This window comes from Pleuronectes platessa, chromosome 14, assembly GCF_947347685.1.
Source record: "Pleuronectes platessa chromosome 14, fPlePla1.1, whole genome shotgun sequence".
In the NCBI taxonomy this organism is placed as follows: domain Eukaryota; kingdom Metazoa; phylum Chordata; class Actinopteri; order Pleuronectiformes; family Pleuronectidae; genus Pleuronectes; species Pleuronectes platessa.
Genome location: NC_070639.1, coordinates 19,514,784 through 19,522,398, shown reverse-complemented (window position 1 = coordinate 19,522,398; position 7,615 = coordinate 19,514,784).

The following is a 7,615-nucleotide window of genomic DNA, read 5'->3' as shown; positions in this document are numbered from 1 at the left end:
TGATGCACATCACACCACTGACTTATCATTTACTGCAGGAATAAAAGTCAAGTTTATCCAAGTGAATGTTGCTTTATACTCAAATTACATGAGTTGAATCAACTGATTTCAGTGGCATCCTTTTCATCTCTTTTTAATAGGATTTCTGTAGCTGTAATGACATTAATGCTAACTAATCACAACTGAAGGCCATAGAAAGCAGGTTTCTTAGAAGCAGAGACAAAGCATTAAGCCCCTTTTTATGTTGACATTAATGACCATCACTAATCAGCTTCATTATTAAGATAAGAGCTTAATAGAAAATTGTATGAGGGTGTACTGGCACATATATATTCAGTATATATATATATATATATATATATATATATGTGTGCTACCATACTCACAGGCACATACACATACACGCCCTTAGCATGGGCAGGTCTGAACACTGTGGCAGCAGTGAAGCCTTGGCACTCCCCTCCTGACATGTTCCAATCTGTCCTCATCACTGATTCTCCCCTTAATCTGCACCGGATCACGTCTGTCACATCAAAAGGTGAAGGGAGGGTGGCAGCAGAACAAATGGTGCATTCTGGGTGTTCCTCTGTAATTTATGTAGTTATTTACTACTATGTGGTCAAAAATAAAGCACCTCTGGGTTTAAGTGGAGGAGCCGAGAGCAGCATCTTCATCCAGAAGTGGTGAGGGGGCAGTGGGGTGGTGGGGGGGGGGGGGGGGGGGGGGGGGATGGGCTGTGACATGAAACAGGAGCTATGAGCTGCAGTCACACCTGTATGAAGCAGAAGGTGAAAGTGTTGGGCTGCATTCCTCACACTCTTCCCTTTACTTAAAGTTATGGTAAGAAGACCAGTGAAAAAGTGAGTTTATTTGAACCTCAATCACTTGTGACGGACACAGATAATCAGACATCGATGATTTACTGTATTTCTCTGTCATAGAGGTTTGGAAATCAGTCAAGCCGCTGTGTGTGTGTGGGTGTGTAAGCGTGACAGAAATAAATAATGAGTAAACAACAAGTAAAATAAGGCCAGGTGATCCAGCCTGTTCCTGGCACATCTGCTCACGTTGTGCCACATTCTGCAGACAGCATTGCCCCGCGGGATCATGGGAGAGAGAAAGGAGGGATGGACAGGACGGAAGAATGCCAGGAATGAAGGGTGAGCTCAGCCCGACAGGTCTGTGCAGCGATAGCATACGCAGTGAACTCTAAGAAAGGTATTAGAAATGGCCCGGGGACACATCTTTCCATTTGTCTCTGCACAAAGAACTCGCTACTGATAAAACTACATCTAATCAACTCACACGCCCATTCCTCCGCTCTGTCTCCACACTCACCGCCCTGATGTTAACTGAGAGTAGGACGAGTAACGCGTCCATGTGTCTCAGTACAACTGGATCAAGTGGTTAGTTAGACTTACTGGTGTTTTTCCTCTCATACTAGATGTTGCTGACCTTCACTCAAATGTATCAGATGATGCAGGTTAGAATTATTTTGGTTTTGAGTTTTATCAAACCACCCTGGCAATTAAAACGGACTTACTATCATTGTATTCTTCAGGAACCACGAACACAGACAACATGATTGTGATTAGGACTCAAGAAACCTTGGGACTACATCTAATTTCTCAAATACTTGAGTGCTGGTTCGAGAGGAGACCAAAAACTTTGAGTTCAGACTCACATGTCTATTTATTCTTTCCCCTGGATTTGTAATTTCAGGAAATGGAGGAAAGTTCATTAGTTTCTTCCAAGTTCTCATCAGGGCGACAGCTGAGAACAGTTTTGATAATGACCGTGATTGAGATCAAGGCCATGAAGTCGGTCAAGATTTTAACCGTCATTGCGACGGATAACTGGAATTCCTCCACACTGTTGAATCTGAAGCAAAACTCCATGACAGTATACAGACTATATGTTTTTAAATGGTCATTTGATTGTCAGTCACCAGTGAAGTAAGTTAATACCATGTGAGGATTTAGAATGCTATTATCACCAAGCAAAACCCCCACATGCAGCCTATTGTCTATTTGCATTGTCATTAATGAAGTAATGAAGGTTCTTAGTCTTAATTTTAATCCTTTGATTTGCAGCAGAGAATCACAACAAGACTAAAAATAAGAATTTAGTCACAAATAAAGTATTGTGGCTCACCACTGGTTTTCAGATGTGTCTGTAGAACCATACACACCCTCTCTCTGATGCTGGTCTGGTTCAAGGCCGTGGGTTGCAATCTATCATGGGTCACTTCAAGAAAAGAAGAAGGTAGGAGGTGGAGAGGAGAAGAGACATAAAACAACCCTCTGAAAAGCCGAAGATTAAAGGGAACACTGCTTGTCCCTCGTTGTGCTATTAATGCCCAAATTACTAATTATGCTGTCTCAGATGTTTTCAAGTCTTGGTTGATGTTGCAGCAATTTAACTTGTTTGGGGCAGATAACTGATCAAAGCAGAACACCCGCCTAGGTCATAAAAGGGGGAAGGTTGAAGTCCTTGCAACTATGAGCGGAGTCAAACCAAGAGAGAGAGAGAGAGAAACGCTTTAACATGAAACCTGTGACGAGTGTGAGACAGTGTCACGCAAAGTAAAGTTCAGTTTCAGTCAAGCATGATTGATTCTAAAAGTTTTAAAGGTTAGGTGATTTCAATTTTTACAAGTAACCCCAAATTCAGATTACGCACTATGCACAGTGGGGGGTTTATTTGGAATTATCCATCATGTTCAAACCTGGAAATCAATTCGATTCATTAAGACTATTCAAACGTGCTAATTAGTGAAAATATGTGAAATGTATCCATACCAAAACAGCCTCAGGGCAAGAAGCATGGCCTTTCTAGAACTTTCCAAATAAACGTATTACACAAGTAATTGCAGTAATTAGAAGGTCTACTTTGGTCGCTAACTACAAAGGAAGGAATACTAAGCTGGCTAACTATTCAAAGGCGGAATCTCTCATATAAACTGTGACTCAGTTTCGAGAGGTCAACTCTACAAGAATGTCTTGTAAGATCTCCCAGGTCTGGTAGAAATTGGCCTCTATCTTTGGAGCAAGGATTTCCGTGACGTGAGACAACACGAACATCATCAGATTCCTGAGGTACGTCGTCTTGGCACATTTCTACGTCTGCCTTTCTGCCTTTGCCTCCATTTGTTATCTTTCCACGTCCATTTGGTTCAACAGTTACTATTAAATGGATGAACGATGATTAGGCCTTTAATCAATACTGTATTTCCTGCACTGCACGTGAAGGCTGGCCCTTTGGATGGGAAAGAGTTTCCAGCAGACCCGGAGAATGCGTGACAGACGAGGAAAGAAAAGAATGCAAAGATAAACCTGACATAAATGGCACATTAAGTACAATCTTCTGCTTGGGGGCAATAATCAAGAAATCACACTTTATCAGTCTTTGCCCAAGTCATTTCCTACGAAGTTCACCTTCAGTCGAGTGCAGTCCAAACACCTTCAAACACTTTGCTGTCTTCCACTTTCCACTCTTTGAATCAGTGGAGCCTCTTCGTGAGGAAAACTGTCGGCCCGGGGGGGGGGGGGGGGGGGGGGGGGTAGACCTCTTCCATATATAGCTGTTCTTCTATGAGGACATGTTTGACCCTTGCTGATCAATATTTTAGGAAATTGCTCCTTGTGTCAGTCCCCATCTCCCAAGATGACAAGGACGCAAACATGGTATGTGTGTGTGTGCGTGTGTGTGTAAGGCTTGAGTTAAAGTGAATCCGTCAGCCGGCCCATAGCATTTCTCTCCAGCGTCTCCTTCCCTGTCAGGCCTCGAGAAAGTGGGACTCAAATCCAGTGAAGCAAGTGTCAACTTAGGTCGAGTGGAACATGTTGCAAATGGTGTTAAAAGCATGTACTTGTTGGCCTCCGCTCTCAATAATTTATGTGTGGAGGCCCACAAAAAAAATGATCCCTGTTTCCTCTTTGATCCTTCCCTGGTGGAGGAGAGCATGAATTAGTAACACAGATCAAACTGCTGTGTTAGCGCAGATCAAGTATTTGTAAAGAAGCTGAAAGGACTTTATACAAGAGAGGCCCTATGAGATAATGTGGATGTGCCTCGCATGTTCCCTGTTCCTGTCACATTACATTTTCATTTGGAATAGAGCAGCTCTACAAGGTATATGAATGATGAATTAGTTATCTAAAGGCGAGACCTATCTTTAGGTCAGAAATGTAAGAGTTTTAAAAAGCTGTCTTTTTAAAGTTTTAGGTGACATATCCGCAGCTACAAAAAAACAGACAGAGCACGTACTGTAGTCCTCAATCTTCTGCAGAATGTTCTTCAACTTAATTTGAGACCAGTGAACAAATCAGTCAACAATGAATCATTTCAAACAGATTTAGCCTTAGAGGGTTGGTCTGTTTCAGCTAATTGCATTAAAGTATCCACTTGTGTGGTCTTCTCTGATCTACACTCAACTAGGGCATCTGTGCTGATGTGGAACATCTAAAATGGAAGTCAGCAACTGCACTTCTAGTTGGAGCGGCTGGTCATGAGCTATCTCGTATGAATATGAGTGAGTCATGCAATAGATAAAAAATCTACTAGCTAACGCCCTCATAACTTGGCTAGTTATCGAGTCATGCTAACATGACTGCTCCCGGAAAGTGAAGCCAAAGCCTGTTGATTGCCTACTGGTGGCTGGCTGCAGTATAAGTCATAAACCCCTCCTACTCCGTGTTAGTGGATGGGACATTGGTCAAGCTGAAAAGTCAACGTTTAAATTGTTCCATGAGGATAATTTCTCTCATTTCAGGTAGTTCTTATCAAACTGATATTTGTTTTAAGTGTGTTCCCGGTAGGTTTGTTTTTAATACGTTTTTCAATGTTATAAAAATGGTGTAGTTGAGTATCAGCCGGTTCTCGCTACTGCAGCTGCATCACTTCTGAACAGACTCTGTCACAAAATGTGGCTGATTGGAGAGATCGTATCCAGGATATTCTGGCTTCATTTCTGGAGAGCGGTGGAGGAGTTTCATGGAATTCAGTTCAGTCGTTTTTGAGAAATGCTGCTGATAGACAGACAGACAGACAGACAGACAGACAGACAGACAGACAGACAGACAGACAGACAGACAGACAGACAGACAGACAGACGGACATACAGACGAAAGAAGATATTGAGATGAAGAAATTACAAGAACTCCTGATGCTCTTTCTCTTGTTGATTGCAAAAGACACTGATTCTGTTTCTTTCTCAAGGTTTTGTTTTGTTGTTGGTCAGCCTAGTTCAATCCCAGCAAAACCTGTTGAAAGAATTGCCCCCCCATATCTACTGTATGTTTGTTTCCTTTTTCTCTTTCTGCAACATTTCGAAAGTTAGGCTCAAATGCACATGTGGCATGCACACTCAGCAAATGTGGATTACTGTGATGATAAACTGTTCGATATTATCCTCTTGAGTTTACTTGTAGGGACTGGTCCACACAAATGTTCTTTTCAACCCACCCTTGAGGGAAGAGGCAAGGAGAACACTTATTTCTCATCAAGCTTGTAGCAGCTGGCAGCCAGTCTGTCTCATTATCTTCGGTCTCCAACTTATCTTTCTTTCCATCCGTGACATTGCTCTGTTTTTCTCACTCATCTGTAAACTTTGCTTGGCCATCTTTTCTGTCTCTGCACCTTACTCCTTTCCAAGAGAGAGAGAGAGAGAGCGTTTGTTGAATCCCCTGCAGCGATGCACCTAGTTAGTCTTTTTGTCTGGTTCCTTGTGTCGTGTTTAGACAAACTTACCTCAGGTAACTGCTGACACAGCTCAGGGCCTCAGTGTTTAAACATCACAAGTACATGGTTTGCTGCTGATGTACTGCTTTTACAAATACACGTTTACAGTAATGACAAAAACACAGATTTAGATGTGGCCAGCTCACCAGGCCATTTTCCTTTTGGCCCAAAGATTGAAATAATACTAGAAAGTTAAAATTCATTTCTCGCAATGTGAAAGTTTCAAAGTAGGATGTCCAGTAGTTTTTGTGTAATGCTGCTAATTAACAGACAAACAAACCTCCTTAGCAGAGGTTATAATTGTAACCAACATTGGGATTCTGCTATAACTATATAGTATGCATGTAGTTTCCACTTTTTTCTGCAATAAGTATTTTTATAAATGAATACATTTTTGCACATAACCGACCTGGATCATTGTTTCAGTCCAGCCCTCTTCTGAGGAGGGACTCGATGTTGCTTTCCTCTAGGAACATGCAACAGTGATGACTTTAATTGTTTTTAAATTGGAGCTATTCAATTGTTCGTTATCAGACATCTCACAGTGGCTCAGGTTGAGATTAATGAATTGTTGACAATTCGGTATGCAGCCTCAAAAACCAAGCTTGTCAGGGTCCCAACCATATTTCGACATACAGATGATTTGTGAGGTACTGCAGTGGTTCTACAAGTCAAAACACTTGTGAACGAGTTGTTATTTACGTGCACATCGAGGCCCCAGTGAGGCGTCACTGCTAAACAGCCTGACCTCCATGAAATCATTACAGAATGTTTAACAGGACCAGCTAGCTCATGCAAAAAAGGATCCCAACATAATAAATCTCAATCAGCAGCATAGTGTTGCTTCAGGTCATATCTGGAGCCACCGCGAACCTGCTCTCGATCAAAATAACAGCCACTGTTCAAATGAACCAAACGCACAAGTCCAGGCCCGACCTTCGCAGGCAGGAGCTCCTCACGGGAAGATTAATGAGTTTTTAGTTTTCTTTGGAGTAATCTAATATTGAACGAGTATTTACCAAGGATCATAATATCTGTTGAGGCGCTGAGGAGTTATGTGATTGTTTCGCATTTTGTTTTTTACCACGTGAGGAGAAATCATTAAAGCAGGAGAGAGAGAGAGAGAGAGAGAGAGAGAGAGAGAGAGAGAGAGAGAGAGAGAGAGAGAGAGAGAGAGAGAGAGTTCTCATTAATTTATGTCCGTACTTCTTTACTTCTCAGCCGAACTTTGCTTCGGCTGCCGACGTCGGAGCCGAAGTTGCTCGACCTCGACTTGGGTTCATTGTCAATACATAATGTGAGAATACATAAGCTCACCCTGTCACTTAAATGTGTGCTCGTCCATGGGGAGAAACACACATGCTCGCCTAAACAAACGCACACATGCCGTTTCACACATGGTGTGTTGCCGCCGTAAGTACGCGTCCGCACATAAACTATTTATACCTGTAGAGAGGGAGATGAAGAGAGTGTGTTCACTTACATCAGCGCACTGACAGATGCACCGTGCATGCTGAACTCAACGTACAGATGGTTCCAGGAGAGAGAGTGTGGGGGGGGGAACCTCTTTTTTTTGTACCGAACCCCCCCCCCCCTGAATGTTCACAGTATGTTCGGATAAAAATAGAACTGCATAACTCTGAAATAGCAGCTTCTTTTTCTTTCTTTTTTTTACTGCACATCTGTTTACTTTGAAAGTGTATCTCTTGCATTCTTACACTTGACTTGGTGACTTCATAACTTCCCCCCGGGCACAGAATATATGAGTGAGTCAGGACACTCAGCCGGGTTTCTCTCTGCACGCAAGCAGCAACTGGTGACAGAGGGATGTGAGCGCCGCTGGTGTGTGCTCAGCTCGCTCGAGGAAAGTTAA